The sequence below is a fragment of the Cheilinus undulatus genome, linkage group 11, assembly GCF_018320785.1.
Source record: "Cheilinus undulatus linkage group 11, ASM1832078v1, whole genome shotgun sequence".
Classification (NCBI taxonomy): Eukaryota; Metazoa; Chordata; class Actinopteri; order Labriformes; family Labridae; genus Cheilinus; species Cheilinus undulatus.
In genome coordinates, this window is record NC_054875.1 from 34,469,857 (window position 1) to 34,487,579 (window position 17,723).

Here is a 17,723-nt window from a genome sequence, read left to right on the forward strand (position 1 = left end):
CAAAACAGGACAGGCTTTGATGCAACACTGTGATGTAATCAGTCTTGAAATGTGCCCTTTAAAGGAATCAGTCTCTGAATAGGGACATAACCAGATTCTGTAAGTCAGACCCCTTCACTTTTGTCAGTTTTGATATGTTGCAGCCTGATGCTACATTTGAAAGAATTCATTTTCTCTCATTAATCCTCACTCAGTACCCCAAAATGACAAAAGGAAAATAAAAAACTGAAATATCACACTGACAAAAGTATTCAGTCTTAGCTCAAGTGCTTTTCATTTCTCTTGATCTTTGCGGAAATGTTTCTAGACTTTGATTGGAGTCCACCTATGATAAAATAAACTGGTTGAACACGATCTGGAAAGGCCTACACTTCTCTATAGAATGCCTCACAGTTGACAATGCATATCAGAGCAAAATCCAAGCCATGAAGTCAAAGAAACTGCCGGCAGGGCTCAGGGACAGGATTGTTGCAAGACACAGATCCAGGGAAGGCTTTAAAAAAATTCTGCAGCATTGAAAGTTTCAAAGTATACAGTGGCCTCCATAATTCTCAGATGGAAGAAATTAGCACAACCAGGACTCTTTGAAGAGCATGGTCACCCAGCCAAAGTAAGCAATCAGGGGAGAAGGGCCTTAGTAAGAGAGGTGACAGAGAACCCGATGGTCACACTGACTGAGCTCCAGAGATCCTGTGTGGAGATGGGACAAAGTTCCAAAGACGACCATCACTCCACTGATCTGGGCTTTATGGCAGAGTGGAAAGACGAAAGCCTCTCCTCAGTGCAATACACATGAAAGCCCACTTGAAGGACTCTCAGACTGTGAGACACAAGACTCTCTGGTCTTATGAAACCAAGGTTGAATTGTTAAGCCTCAATTCTAACATGTTTGGAGAAAACCAGACATCACCTGCCCAATACCATCCCGACAATGAAGCATGGTGGTGGCAGCATCATGCTGTGGGGGTGTTTTTCAGCAGCAGGGACTGGAAGACTGCTCATGGTTGAGGGTAAGCTGAGTTTAGCAAAGTTCAGAGATAATCCTGCATGAAAACCTGCTCCAAAGCACTCAGGACCTCAGACTGGGCCAGTGGTTCCCCTTCCAAACTGACAGTGACTCTAAGCACACAGCCAAGACAACACAGGAGAGGCTTAGGGACGGTTCTGTCGATGTCCAAGAGTGGCTGAGCCTTGACTTGAACCCTATCAAACATCTTTCAAGAGACACAAAAGTCTCCATCCAACCTGGCTGAGCTTGAGAGGATTTGAATGAAGAATGGCAGAAAATCCCTCAATCCAGGTGTATAAAACTTGTTGTGTCACATTCAAAAATACTCAAGGGCTAAACTAAGACCGAGCAAAGAGTCTGAATACTTGTGTCGTTTTTTATAAATCTGCAAAAGAATTCTAAAATTCTGTCTTTACTTTGTCATTATGGGATACTTGAGTGTAAGTTTTTGAGGGAAAAATTAATTTGAATTACTGTAGCGTCAGGCTGAAACATAAAAAACAAAGGGGGGTCTGATTGCTTTCTGAATACACTGTGCATCCAACAGGAAGTAGTTCTAGTTGCCAAAATAAATGGGTAGTGCAGAAAAGTTCAGTTCATACTCAGAGTCAGCTGCTAACAGTTACATCGTATCAACTGTGTAATACTTAAGGCTTTAATCAAAAATGTCTCTGCTCTCTTTGCAGCATTTTATCATCATTTAGCTTTTATTTGAGCGGTTACTGGCTCCGTAAAACCAGTAGACATCAACTACCATATGCTGCAGGTTTAATATCTGTTAAAGGAGTCATAAAATGTCTCCAAGTGTTTTCCTCACTTATCCTTGCATGTGTCACTGAATGCATGTGTATTTTACAGTCTAAATTTAGTCTTGTGATGAATTATTTTGTGTGATAATGTGTTTCAGGTTTTGCCCTTCTACACAGCAATAAAAAAAGATCTTCAGTAACGGTGGGAACCTGAAATTAAATCTGAAGGATCTTGCTGATCTAATTTCCCTTCTACTTAGTTAATCATATTTTCTTCCACTTCAGACATTCTTTTACTTTTCACTGATGTGTCATGCCTGACCTACAAGGCTACTTGCTCAAAACCTAAATCACAAGCCTAATTCAACATTTTTCTACCTTTCATGCTCTTTTCTACTCTTTTTGTTCAAATTGCAATGCATAGTTCTCCAGAGTTGCTTCATTTCTAAGAGCTACTTCCACTTCTCCTCCATCACTCTGACAACTTTACATCTATTTTCCCACCTTTTTTAAAACTTTGTGCATCTTGAACACCTGTATTCCCTTTTCTCCAAGCAATAGGCCCAATTTATCGTTATCTTGTGATCTCGTCCCTGCATCTTCTTAAACTGCCTTAAACTTAACTCCACTGTCTCGTCATTTTGTCTCACATCTTTCGCACCTTCCTGTTCTCATCATCTTTCATTCTCACTGTCAGCCACACAACCTGACTCCGTGTATGTGTGCATTTTTACACTCATCTCTCCATCTCTGCTCCATCTTTTCCCATCTTGGCAGCAGTCGAGGCGTTGTGCAGACGCATCCCAGTTCGTAGGCCAGCCGGCTCCGACGTCACCGCTCAACGCTGACCCTGCCAGCTCACATATGGAGCCCACATATGGGTCTCATCTATTAGAGATAGGTGGCCTGGAGGAACCACAGAGCCTCCAGTGAAACAAACCCAGTAAGCAGAAGGCTGGCTCCTGTGAGAGGCTGCAGGACGTAAAGTGACATTTTAGCACCAGCCTGTTACATAAGAGAAAAAAAACAGGGTTTAATGAGAACAAGAATGTTTTTTCTTTGTTACAGCCATCTCCACACTTTTTACTATAGAACTGTTGCTGTATTGATTATATGAAAAGAAATAGCATCTCTATTGTGATCTATTGTATTTCAATTTGAAGATATATTTTCTGTGATTTGTTCACAGCGGCTTGTCAGACGAATTTCTGTGTTAATGATAGGCTCACATTTTTATCTGAGTCTGGAAACTTGTCAGAAAACAAATCAGTTAAAGACAAAAAACTGCTCAATTTTTTTGCATCAAAAATGTGATGGCTGATACTCACCTGCTGTCATTTCCATCTGAATCTGAATTTAACTTTTACATCACAATGCTTGTTAACTATTATACTCTTCTTTTTTAAGATTGTTTAATATAAAAAAAGTAGGCTAAACACATCAGTATATTTTTATTTTTCCGTGTAATTTTTGTCCTTAAGTACAATTTTAAACCACAAATATTTCTCAATTACAGAAGTAACATTCGAGTATGTCTCATGACTTTTCTCATGATCTCTTTCATATAATGTAAAATATGAATGCAATGTAATGCAATATATATAAATTAATATACTAATGTTTACATTTTTTTGTATACATCCCCTGATTCATACTTTTTAATCACCTTTTCTCTAAGTTGCATGGAATATTCTTTCATCTTCATGGTGTAATGGTAGCCAGGAATACTGATTAACCAGTGACTGGGCCTTCCAGACACAGGCATCTTTATACTACAATCATTTGAGACATATTCACTGCACTCAGCTGATCATCATGTCACTAATTGTGAGATTACACCAGTTGGCTGGATGTCTGTTGAATTAGGTCAGTCACTTTAAAGGGGGTGAATATTTATGCAGCCACTTATTTTACCTTACATATTTATTTTTAATTGACATTACTTTGTAGAAATCTTTTTTCACTTTGACATTAAAGAGGCTTTTTTATATATTTTGTTGAAAAAAAAATCCAAATTATATTGACTATGATGGATTTATAAAATCAATAAAAGGGTAAAACACCCAAGGTGTTCGTTAAAACCTTGTCTTTATATATAAATGATTTATCAAAAATGTTGTTATGTAACCCAGTATAAGATAATTGCTCTGCACCACTTTTGACTGATTATTTTGTGATTTTTCACCATAAAGTGAAACTTTTCCATGCAGGGTCAGAAGAGTCACGAGATGATTAACAAGTCATGAAGATGGCTGTTACAATCTGTTAAATAAGATGAGCTTATCAGTCGAATCCTTATCTTTGCCTTATACTTGTTAAATCTCACAGTCTTCCACGCTGTGCCTATGAAATAGATTCACACAATCAGAGAAGGGGAACAAGTCAACATTTTGTTTAGGTGTTCATTACACTTTTGACCACAGGCTTGTCCCCAGATTTGGCTGGGCCCCTGACAAACCCAGAGAATAGGCCCTCCACAGTTGTGATTTATATCAATATCAATGCATGTCTGTTTAATCAGCAGCATTAGCAACTTGGATAACAGCTACTTCATTTTGGATGGGTTCTGAAGTTAGAATGATTTATTTGTGACACATTTTGACCCACTTTAACTACTTTTCACACCGATTATGCAACTAGTATTTGCCACTTTTCATCAATTTTGTGCAATTTTGGCCTTTTGCAATTTTTTTTACCCATTTTGAATCATTTTAAATCCAATTCCACCACCTTTTCTGCCCCTTACTGCCACTTTGCACCCATTTTTGCTTCTTTTTACACCCAGTTGTTCTTTCTTTTCTGCTTATTTTCTCCCACTCTTGGCCCATTTTTGCCACTTTTTTGCCTCCCCTATTATTACCTCTGTTGACTCATTTTTTTGCCATTATTTACCCCTTTTATTTGCTTCTTAAGCTCATTTTGCCAATTTTGGCCACATTTCACAGTCTATTATGCCAATTTCTGCCACTTTCTATCCATTTTTGCCACATTTGAATATCTTTTCACAGTTTTTTAACCCCCTTTTGCCACTTTAAACATATTTGTGCAAATTTTACCAACTTTTGCTGTTTTTAAATTCAATTTCACCATATTCTCTGCCCATTGTTGTCTCTATTAACACAGTTTTGCCACTTTCCACCTATTGTTACCTATGTTGACTAATTTGGCAACTATCAGCCTCTTTCAATCACTTTTTTGGCCCATTTTTCTGCCAATTTTAACCTTATTTCACTACTTGTAACAAACATTTTTGCCACTTTAAACTGATATCTACTACACTGAAATCCCATCTTACCACCTTTTCAAACCAGTTTTGCCTTTTTCAACCAATTTTAATTCTGTTTTAAGCAAAGAGATTTACATTTTTTAGAATGCTATATACTATGTCAAAAATAAATATTGCTTTAAAAAGAGTGGTTATTATTCAAGTTAAAAAAATATGGTTATCACAGCTCAACTTGTGGGCCTCCAATTTTGCTGGCCCCAGAAAGCTCTCCCCTTTTTCCCCCATGTGGGCAGCCTTAGTCCCAAGACACATATGTCAGGATGCAGTGACATTAAACCCACCAAATAAAAGCAGAGTATCATTAATTATTATGGAGATTAACAAAAATCTGTAAGGTAATTAATGGTACACCATAAAGATGACTACAGGTTTGTTTTTCTACTGTAGCAGGGAGCTGCTTTTTTCTATTTGGTATGAAATCAAGTAGAAGACTCCTGAAACTTTCAGTTTGTCACAGTGACATTAATTTTTCTATGGGAATGTCGTTAAAGCACCAGATTTATTTGTACACTCTGCACTGTGATAGCTCCCGGCAATAATGTGACATAGATAAATGCAGACTTGGGGTTCTGCTGTGATGGATTACTAAACTCAAGCAGATATAAAGACACAGGGAAGAGATTCATACAGGAAAATGCATTTACATTTGGTCTGTGGATACTCACTGCAACAAATTAAACAGAAAAGCATGTGCGTCATTTTACTGAAACAAGAATGTTTCTGTCTCTAGTCTTTACTGGAATGCATCACTCAGAAAAAAATATATATGAATGAGACAATCAAACTTCCTTGAGTGATAAATTCTTTAAGATTTTTTAATGCCAGGCACTTTAAAAGTGCCTGTCCCTTGGTCATTAGGTCTGGATCAAAATATGTTTTTTTCTGCCATTCATAACCAAATTTTGAATAAATATTGTGAATTATATCATGAAATTTATTGTCCCTCAGAGTCATGCCACTTGTGACACCTATTAACAATATTTCTTTTTAAATAACATCATGCTTAGGATCACTGGTCACTGGTGTGACCCACTGTTTTGTCATTGAATTGTTTGAAGATAGATAACAGCAGATTAAATGCTATAATTCAGTGAGATATTCTGATTATCAACATGTTGTATTATTCCATGTAACAGCCATTTTGTTGACAAATGTCACTGGCATTACCTTCCTGATGTGTAACGCTGTTATGATCTGTCAAACTCCTGAAGTTTGTGGATGACACCATCCTCACTGGACTCATCTCTGATGGGGATGAGTCTGCTTACAGACTGGAGGTGGACCATCTGGTGACCTGGTGCAACGGGAACAACCTGGAGCTCAACACCCTGAAGACAGTGGAGATGGTGGTGGACTTCAGGAGAAACACAGCCCCCTCTGCTTCAATCAAACTCTCTGACTCCACAGCACCCACTGCGGAGTCTTTCCGCTTCCTGGGGTCCATCATCTCCCAAGACCTGAAGTGGGAGCTGAACATCACCTCCCTCATCAAAAAGGCACAGCAGAGGATGTACTTCCTGTGGCAGCTGAAGAAATTCGGCCCGCCAAAGACAATGATGGTGCACTTCTACACAGCCATCATAGAGTCCATCCTCTCCTCCTCCATCATCGTCTGGTACTCCACTGCTTCTGCTTGGGACAAGAGCAGGCTGCAGTGCATCATCCGCTCTGCAGAGAAGGTGATCGGATGCAACCTGCCAACTCTCCAGGATCTGTACACTTCTAGGACTTTGAGGCGTGCAGGCAAGATCTTGGCCGACCCCTCTCACCCCAGACACAAACTTTTCGAGCCCCTTCCCCCAGGCAAGAGGCCGTGGTCCATCAGGACTAAAACTTCACGCCACTAAAACAGTTTCTTTCCGTCTGCTACAACACTCATGAACACTGCTCCTGATCCACCCTTACCTCCCCCCTCCACCTGACACTAACTTCATGCAGCCCCTCAGTCAATGACATCCCAGTTATGCACAAACTCTGCCCAGCTCAAGTTGGGTTACATTAACCCACAGTGTGATGTACATTACTGTATATGTTTTATTTTATGACTATGTAAATAGCTATATATACCTGATTTTATTTTATTCTATTCTAAATATTAATGCATGCACATTACCTTATTTTTATTATTTTATCTTTTATCTATTAATCTATTTTTCTCCTACTTTTATCTACCCTGTGTACTTTGCACCAAGAACACCAGAACAAATTCCTTGTAAGTGAAAAAAACCTAATTGGCAATAAACCTGATTCTGATTCTGATGATCGGTAACATCAGTGACTCCAGTGCAGATTAACCTTATTGAAAGCTGTTTATTACCTTATTTTGCCTGATATGACACCAAGGATGAAACGTCACATGTGGTGATAATCTTCATTAAATAAGCTTTGGAGCAGCTTCTGGTGTGCAGACTTATTTTTCTGTTTTGCCTGTTTTTTTTTTCTTTGTTCAACATTCAGTACTCAACCCTATGGGATTTGCATGCATTAGAACTTAGCTGCAAAATTTAACCATTTTATTAAACAAAAAATTATAAAATTAACTAATTTTTTGCATTCCCATCTTTCTTTTGAGACTCTGACTATGCACACTAAAGTAATTAAGTTAGATTTTGTGCATGCAATCTTAAAAAAAGGCAAAATAAAAAATAAAAATAATAATGTCATTTATGCAAATTCATAAAACTAATTAGTTATTTAATAATGTAAAATAAGATCAAGTGCTAGATTTTGCAACCCTAAAAGTGTATGTTACTGTAAAATGACCTGTGTGAGAAATAGTGCATCATAAGATTTGTTAAAACAGATGTTCTGGTACTTTAAAGGGGATGGCACTGGCAAACAAATGACACTCATTTATCCAAATGGGCCAACTCATCATTACCAGGATGAGGATAAGACCTACGCGTCCTGATTTGATCTTAACTTTAGGCTCTCTAATATCTGTGTCACTCCAGCCAGACGCCTTCTTTTAAATAAAGTCTGGGATTAGTGCTTCTTTAACTCTGGGCCAACCCACCACACAAACACATCAGTTTGCTCTTCGTGTCGTGGGGAGTTAAAGTGAAAATTCTCACCGTTGCATCTCCCTCAAGTCTGGTATCGTCGCTGACATCCGTCTGTAGGCTGCTAGACAGACAGTGGCTGTTCCCCCCCAACCTCCTCCACCCCCTCCCCCTGCGGTGGCGGAGTCCGCCTCTGTAGTCCGCATCCGGGTGGAACGACTCAGCTCTGAAGCGCCGCGCTCAACTCCTTCGAACTCCTTTACCCATAAGCCACCGCGAGCCCTCAACTTACAGAACTGGCTTCTTGGGCTTCGGGAGTGTTTCCCATTTAAACAAACAGTGCTGAAGATGGCGGAGAGTTAATGGTCTAAAGAAGAAATTATCGATCCCGCACAGAGATACGTTCACAAGGTAAGCGCGTGCTGCTTTTTATCCTAACATTCAGCTAATTTCACGCGACTTTGCATTTGGCTTGCATTACGATAGAGGACGGAAATGTAGCCTACTGACTTGGGTTCCCAGCGACTGTATACACACAATATTGGCATCGGCGCGGTGCGGAGGGCACAGTGCATGGTCATTTTAGTACATGACAGCGAAGATACACTCACCTGTCCGAAGTGCATGCCAGGTATCAGCTCCTAGCAAGGTTTTTCCAGCAAGTGCTGCAAAATGAATGAATGTTTCTTGAAACTTAACTTGATCACGCAAGCTGGACAGTTTGCACGAGCTGGTGGACCACAGAAGTATTTCAAATAGTGCTTCGGGAAGTTTTATTTGTAAAGCATGCGTACTTTTCACACGTACTCTAACGCTTAAACGTGCAGATATGATCAGTGTGGAGGTTTTTCTCTCGGTTGCTTGTTGTTGACCTGTCCCTGATCGTCGCCACGGTGAAACAGCTGAGCCTGGCGATGTCGCAACATGAGGGAATTTGGACTGGAAATGTTTGCGGATCATGTGCATGCAAACATATTCATCTATTTATCGCATGCACGGTGTTTTAAAGAGGCTCCTTGTGTATTTTTTAGTGGTTTTGTGCAGGAAGAGCCAGACGATGCAGTCTGTCTGACAGTCACCCTGCCAGCCTGCTCGCCTGCACGCCTGCCCGGGTCCAGGCTGCTGAGCGATTAAAAAAAAAAAAAGTCCTCTGACTCTGCTGCATGTCTCCAATGTTGGACTCTGCGCTCTACATGGATCAGGCATTCCCTTTAAATCTGCAGAATGAAAGCGTGAATGAGCTCCTCCATAACCCCTCCTGTCATCTGCTCCATCTCCGATAATGTGTCTCACTGTATATCTGCAGGGGGCAGCAACGTGGCCCTCTGCATGTATGTGCACTGTCCTGTTACCCTGAAGATCCACGGTTTGGTCCATGAAACTCTGTTTTGTAAGTGTTTGTGCATGCACATGAAAAGCAGCATGTCCTTAAACATGATCTCACTACAAACCTGCCTGCTCTGGATAATAGCAGTCCACCCTTCAGTGTTTGTAAACAGAAGTTTGAATGGAGGTGATGCAGAGGGTTTTGGTGTGGTGTGGGACAGGTGAGGGATGGTGGGTTGATACCTGTTTTGAAACCAAAGCAATTAACGTGAATGTCCCGGGCATCCATAGGGAACTTTGCTTGCATTTTTTAATAGATCCCCTCCTATCCTATGCAGCTGTCTCTTGAAATAGATGTAAATGTTTATGCTCTTTTGATGCCATCTATTATCCTATTATGTGGATTGTATTGTCTTAGAACATAGGTACCTTGGTCTGTAACTAGATTGAGAGCTCTTACATGTTTTTTTAATGGCTAAAGTAGGATGCAACTTATTATTGCAATAAAATCAATTGTTTCTTTGAATGCAAACTAAAAAAGCCCATCCAAGTTTCCCCAGAGTTCAAATCAACACCTATAAATGTCTTTTTTAAAGTGCAAAACCAAAAGATATTCATTTTACAAAGATATAGATAAGGCAAAACATAAAATTCTCTAATTTTGGTTGCTGCAGCTTCTAACTATTTAAGTCTTTTATCATAAATTACATAAACAAGAGCTTTCTTTATTGTCCAGGAGCCTTGAAACGAAAGTGCTGTCTTTTAATAATAGCCATGAACCTGATTTCCTTTGAAAATCTGACACAAAAAGTCAGAGTTTGCCACATTGTACCTGAATGACATAAGGAGGCAATAACACACGGATAAAAAGGCACTGTTGGATCTTTGTCTTGCCAATTCTGTTCATTTTTTTTTGTAGGCATGAATGCCACAAAAACCTGTCAAGAGTGATGAAAAGTTCACAAGTTGTTTAAAAGCAGACAGCCTTGCTGTTCTTTCTGCTTTCAGGAATCTATAGTTTGCCTCTTAATAAAGGACTTGAAGCAAGATTTTTCACCACGAAGGTTCAAATGATGCGTGGGTTATGAAAATTATTGGTAATTTATGTGCCGCTGATGATTTAAAGGACTTGTATGTTATTACGGCTGAACTGTTTCCTTTGCTCTTGCGGAGGGGTGTGGCAGCGTGAAGCCCTCATCTTGTTCTATGGCATTCACCCCTTCTCCTGACAGATTTACAGTCGGCTCTGTGGCCCCTGAGTCTCCGCACACGTGCAGACAGACACGCGCCTGCAACCTGCTCACAAGAAACTGAAAAGGAGTGTGCAGGCATGGACTGGGAGGGATGTGGGCGAGCTGCTGGGACTCCGTAGGAACCCATGAGGGGTCTTCGCTTGCGCCGATGGCGGGTGTGGACGACGAGAAGGAGGAGGAGGAGGGTGACAGTGATGCATGATGTTTGCTGAATGGGAAAAAAGGGGACAGAGGTTAGCGGGGATGCTGGTGACTGGGTCAGGCGCTGGGGGCAGGGCTCACAAGGCTTAGAGAGAGGGAGGCAGGACCTCACACATCAGCATGGGAAGTTGTGAGTTAAAGATGAGGGAAAGAGGGGTGTGTTCGCTATGAGGAAGGGCTCAGGTGCTGGAATTCTACCTGGTATTTTATGTCTTGGTTTCACGTTGATCTTATCTCCTCTCTCTTCGACTCTTAACCGTAATTTGTGAGGTTTTTAACCTCATTTGTGGAATCAGGAAGTTTTCAGATTCAAACGAACCACATTTTTTCACTCCCTCTCTGGTATGTCTCTCGCTGTCCCCTGCCTCCTCCCTCTTTGCAGTGTAGTTAGCTGAACTGTTGTGCTGTTGTTATTGGGGCCCCTCTCCCATGTGTCAGAATGTGTTAACCAGGAATTAATCTTCGCCAGCTTTCATTGATTTTGTTCTGTGGAGGAAGGGCCTTCTTTTTGTGTCAGTCATTTTTGTCCTTCGCTGTTCAGTGGTGGAAACAACTTCTTCTTCTGCACCTGATTTGATGTGGTCTCTCTAGATTTGTCTCAACAACTAAGAATCAATACTAATAGAACACCTGTCCCAAAACAGAAGGTATGAGGTTCATCAAATAAAACTTACTGAATTGTGCCCAAACTAAAGCAGTGATTCCAAAACAAAATAAAATTTGCTAATTATAAATCGTATCAGGACAAGTCCAGTTGAAGAATAAATTAATTAGACTGCAGCACATTCTGGGTCTTCCCTGAGATCTCCTTCCAACCAGACTTGCCTGGAATAAGACTTGCCTGGAAGACCTCCAAAGGGAGGTGCCCAGGTGGCATCCTGATCAGATGCCTGAACCACCTCAACTGGCTCCTTTCGATGAGAAGGAGCAGTGGCTCTGGTCTTGGTTCTCTCCGGATGTCTCCTCACCCTATCTCTAACGTTGAACCTTGCCACCCTCCAGAGAAATATTGTATCTGTACTTGTATCGGCACCTTGTATAGTGTTCTTATTCTTTTGGTCATTACCCTGAGGTCATGACCATAGGTGCTGTCAGCGACACACCAGCTGAATAATTTCAGCGCTATTGTTGTTGTCTTTGTCCACTGTTGTATTTTACTGGGAAACAAAGTATTCCTAAACAGGACACTTTTATCTGGGAATATTCAGGCTGTTGCTGTTGCTTCCTGTGGTTGTGTGGTTGCCAGGACAGTGTGACAGTGAGTTGTTCTCTGGTTTTCCATCTGTGTATGAGCTTCGTTCAACATGTATCTGTTCGGTACACGTCTGTACCATACCAAGAGGCCCGCACTAAACAGATATGGTACGAATACACATACCTTTATACACCTAGTAACATCCCATTCTTAATCCATAGGGTTTAATATGATGTCGGTCCACCCTTCGCAGCTATAACAGCTTCAGCTCTTCTGGGAAGGCTTTCTACAAGGTTTAGGAGTGTGTTTATGGGAATTTTTGACCATTCTTTCAGAAGCCCATTTGTGAGGTCACTCACTGATGTTGGACCAGAAGGCCTGGCTCTCAGTCTCCGCTCTAATTCATCCCAAAGGTGTTCTATTGGGTTGAGGTCAGGACTCTGTGCAGGCCAGTCAAGTTCATCCACACCAAACTCTCTCATCCATGTCTTTATGGATCTTGCTTTGTGCACTGGTGCACAGTCATGTTGGAACAGGAAGGGGCCATCCCCAAAGTGTTCCCACAAAGTTGGGAGCATGGAATTGTCCAAAATCTCTTGGTATGCTGAAGCATTCAGAGTTCATTTCACTGGAACTAAGGGGCCAAGCCCAGCTCCTGAAAAACAACCCCACACCAAAATCCCCTCTCCACCAAACTTAACACTTGGCACAATGCAGTCAGACAAGAACCGTTCTCCTGGCAACTGCCAAACCCAGACTCGTCCATCAGTTTGCCAGATGGCGAAGCACGATTCGTCACTCCAGAGAACGCGTCTCCACTGCTCTAGAGTTCAGTGGCAGCGTGCTTTACACCACTGCATCTGACGCTTTGCATTGCACTTGGTGATGTATGGCTTGGATGCAGCTGCTCGTCCATGGAAACCCATTCCATGAAGCTGTCTATGCACTGTTCTTGAGCTAATCTGAACTTGATGTTGCTGACCCCCATCTCGACCGCTTGGCACACTGCTGCAAATCGCCCTAGTGTCTGCTGGAGGTACCCAGCTGAGAAAGCCAACAGAACCATATCATCTGCAAAAAGCAGAGATGAAATTCTGAGGTCCCCGAACTGGAAACCTTTCTCCCCACGGCTGCATCTCAAGATTCTGTCCAAGAAAGTGGCGGCCTTGGTGGAGGCCAACATGCACGGGATAGGTGTCCAACTTTGTGCGAAGAATGCATGCACAACTCTAATTTTGGTTGTACAGGGACCTGATGGCTTCCTGGCTTTCTTGAAGGCCTTCTTCTGTACTCCTCAAGACATAAAAGCTTTTAAAACTTAGAGTATTTCAGTAGAGTTAGCTGGGTGTGCTTGAGTCCAAACTTTAAAGGACTGACTTTCAAAGAGATGTCCAATAATGCAAAACTTCTTAAACAGACCAAGACTTCTCAGTGGCCGTCCCTCTTCTGGCCTTTGGTGTACCACTTCCCATCCTCCTCCAGCCCTCCCACAGTACTCAGACTGTGTTTAGCCACTTGTAGGACTGATCCAAAGTCAAATATGCTTTCCAAAGTTGATTAGGTTCTTATATCTTTTAGTCAAGTATTCTAGTCTTTTCTCTCCAATTGTACTGTTAGAAAACTCAGTTATTGTGTCTCTGAATTTATTGTCTTGAGTGGGCCGGTTGTCTCTTTTCCTCTAACAGCAGAGCTTAAGGTTGGAGAAGGATGGACTCCTGTAAAAATACCATGCACAAGACACATTGAAGCATTTGAGTGACAAATACACAAGCTGAAGAAGTACCATCCTGTCAGTTTGAACACAGAGCTGAGAACAACAAACCCATTGAAGGTTTGATTACTCTTGTTTTCCTTTCTTCTCCTTTTTTCCAATTATAAATTTAGTTAAGTTATATCTACCGGAGCCATCAATTATAACGGACTAGCAAGACATGCTAACAGTAGGAAACAGTTAAAGATAATGTTAAAGGAGATAAATACACGAGTCAGTCCTTTTTCCCAGTTACACTTGCTAAGTGCTATAAGACCATTACTATGTAAGTAGAGCTGTAGCAATGAAAGCTAATTGTATGTTTGATTTTGGTACCATTCAACACATTTGGAATCATACAATCAAAAATGAACTCAAGTGGATATAAAAGTAGGGTTGAGGTTCAGTTTCATCAGCCTAAACACTAATTTGAAACAGAAAATACAAATACGATGGGTAATTTTCATGATTTTGCATGCCAGTTCAATGTCAGGCAACATTTATTGCTGCATCCATAAAAGTCCAGACGCCCCACCTTCCTGTAAAGTAATCAGCACTCACTGTTTTGCCTCAGTTCATGAGAAAAAGAGATGGTGAGGGGTTTTTCTGTGTTTGCTCTGTTTTTGGCACCAAAATAAGCTCTGTTTTATCATACAGTTAACAGTTAGAAACCAGAAATACCACCCACATCCCGTTTAAAAAACCATCTTGGCTGCTTTGAAGGCTCATAAGGCCACTCTCCACTTCACTATCAATGAAAGTCCTTCAGCGAGTGTCTTTTAAGAGCTCTGAATTTTATTTATCTAACATCAGACATGTAAATTAGCTTCAAGTGTTAAAAGATGATCTTAACTACTCATTGATTCTTTTAATTGTCTCTCCTTCTACTTTTCTCCTCCTTGAGTACTCTCATTATTATAATTTATACTTCTCTTAAACAAATGTAACCTCCTTTACTTATTCTTTTTAAGTGCTGTTGATCTTTTGTCAGCGTAGGATGTGACAGTGATGCGACTTCAGTTTGCTTTCTGCGTTGGAGTGGTTGTGCAGGAAGCTGACGTGAATTTGTGACTCAATATGATACAGGAAGGAATGTTTGTGCCACACATGATTTCTCAGTGTTGACAACAGATGCACTATCACACGCCACGGTTTCCTCAAGATGTAGCGACATGAGAAACACTGCAAAGAAATACCAACCATAAAGTTGTCTTCAGCTCTGTCTGTCTGCCATTTGTTTCCATCATAAAGCAGGACAATTAACCAAACTTAATGAATTTCAAATATCATGAATGCTTCGCTGACCTTAACTATTTCAGAATGTAATTTTTCAAACATGCTCAATAATGACAGCTACACCAATTAGTATTATTAAAGCCGAGAGTCAATCCACAGTTCCTACTTGTAATAACACAAACGCCAGAAGTAAGCCCACTTGAGAAAATCAAGGCATTAGCGTTCTGGTAAAATGTTTTCATTTGATCAGCCATGCTCTGATGGAAATGTCTTAAATGTTTTAAGGAAATGAAAATAGTTTAAAATAAGAAAAAGTCAGAGCATACAGCATGAGAGATGGGAATAGCAAGGTAACACATTATACCATAAAATACAATATGATAGGATGAGAACTATACAAGAAACGTTGACACGATATGATACGTTATGACACAACAGGATACAAAAGGAGATGACAGGATACAATAGAATATAATACAACCAGGGTGTTCTGATTCCGATACCAGTATCAAAAGTATGTCCGATACTGCTTACTGCAGGAATTGGTATTGGTGAGTACACAAGTTTATGCACCCATCTGATACTGTTTGGTTTAACTTTATATTTACTTATATTAACTTTATAAACTGGAAATCAATTCGTCTTCGTTGCCGGACAGCACCGCATGCACAGGCTACTAGGGGTGTGTATTGGCAAGAATCTGCTGATATGATACATATTGCGACACAGGGGTGCTGATATCAATATATTGCGATACTATGAGTAAGGCGATATATTGCAGTAGCACACATGAAATATCTTACATGATTTTTATGCACTCGACTCATTTTAGTGGAGCATTAACATCTTTTATACACGTTGCTATCAAAAGCGATGTCTGTGCTCTGCTCGTTTACTCCTACCAATGAGACAATCACACTGACTGACTTATTTACTTTATTGTTTATCTCTGATGCAACGCCAGTATATGAATTTGGTTTGAGCATCTTACATAAAGAAGTTAATCTTATTTCCTTTATTCATTTGCATCTTTTTAAGATATTTCTCTTATTCAGTTACAATACTGAGATAGATGCATTCACCCACTGACTTTTCTCTTAGAGGTATCAATTCAGGCAAAGTTTAGGCACCGGTACCGTCTCAAAAACCCCCAAAATGATACCCATCCCTAGGTACAAGGATGGAGTGTGGCTCTCTTTTGTACCCAGGGCCATGCAGGTGATGTCGAGGGTGAGTTGTGACTCATCATGTTTTATCGTCTTTGTGTTAATAGTTCTGCTGATGGTTTGTCCTATATTTACCTGGATGTCGTCTCAGGCTCCGCTTTGGAAATCACTGCACTGATTGGTTAAAACAAGGACAGGTCAGTGATGTTTTGTTGCATAATTTCTCCTTCCCCTTTGCTCAGTAACTGTAAAATTACTCAAGAGCAGCAATAAACTGCAGTTTTTGCAATCCACAACAGAAGGGTGTTTTTCTTATCATTTTTAACTAGTTTTTTGTATTTTTCTAGATTTAAGATCTCTGTTAGACAAATAAACCAATTAGATTTACATGATCACATTAACCTGATAAGTGGTGATAATTTGGCATTGATCTAATTTGATCTGTTTACATGCAGTTGAGTAATACGTTATCTGGAAAATGTTTACATTGTTCTGTCAGTAGTTGGATTTCAAGTACATGACATAACAGTTACACCACCGTCTTTTGGCACACTGACTCAGCAGGGGATGTGTCAGTCCTGATTCATTAGCGCCACTGCTAGCAGCAGCACTACCTCTCATTGATACTTTCATAAGTATTTTTCTCATTCTGTATTACTTCTAGGGATGGGTATCAAAACCAGGGTCAGTAAAGACCCGGTTACATATTTTTAAAATACCCAAAAATCAGTAACCTTTATCTCATTGATACTGCTGTCAAGTCTCACAAACTCTGTGTCACAACGTCATTTAATGATATAAGCGCTGCAAGACGTCAGTTCTTGTTGGGAAACACAAGCTAACAACACATTAGCAATGTGCATCAATTCCAACCTAAACCTTTGTACCTTCAACCGTTTGCTTGAAGAAAAAAATCTCTACCTTCCAGTTGCATGTAGCCATATTCTCCTGCACTGGGAGTAACATGCACTCATAACACTTGGTTCAGCTGCCCCAGCTCAATTTTCTTTTTCAGATGTTCAGATATATTTTGAAAGTGCTCTCAAACTTTGTAGCAAGACCTGTTGTTCCATATTAATCCAGTGTAGAAATCTGGAGTGGTATCAGCAGAACCAAAGTTAATTAGCAGACTTAACGAGCTGAAAGATGTTTATATATGATGTGTTCAAGTAACCTCAGTAAATTAGACAACTGTATGTCATGATAATGAATATGATCAATGTGTTTGTATTTGAGGGATATTAGATAGATGTATCAGACTGAATCATAACTTTTTAACTCAAGCATTACTCAGTTTAGACCACTTCTGTGTTAAATATTGTAGGGCTAGGCAATAAATCAATTAAATCAATAAGTTGTCTTTGTGGAAAATAAAGAGTTTAAAAATTTAAAATCAAGTTTTTCTGTTAAACTACTCCAGTTATACCAAAAGTAAAAGCTACTTTAAGAAGCTTTAATTTCATGTTAACTCTGGCAAGCCTGTACACGAAATGATTTTTTCTCACATTGCTCATGTGAAACCACACTGTTCTCAAAACAAAATAAAACAT

The 17,723-nt window shown here is 40.2% G+C and overlaps 1 protein-coding gene across 1 annotated transcript in view; it reads left to right on the forward strand.

Annotated features, from left to right (window-relative positions):
• Nucleotides 1–8,327: 8,327 nt before the first annotated feature.
• The window catches only part of LOC121517955 (nuclear receptor coactivator 3-like), a 102,009-nt gene continuing 92,613 nt past the window's right edge, over nucleotides 8,328–17,723 (forward strand). The window contains exon 1 of the mRNA XM_041800078.1: nucleotides 8,328–8,457. The gene's annotated coding sequence lies outside the window, so the exon portion shown is untranslated. The remainder of the gene's footprint in view (nucleotides 8,458–17,723) is intronic.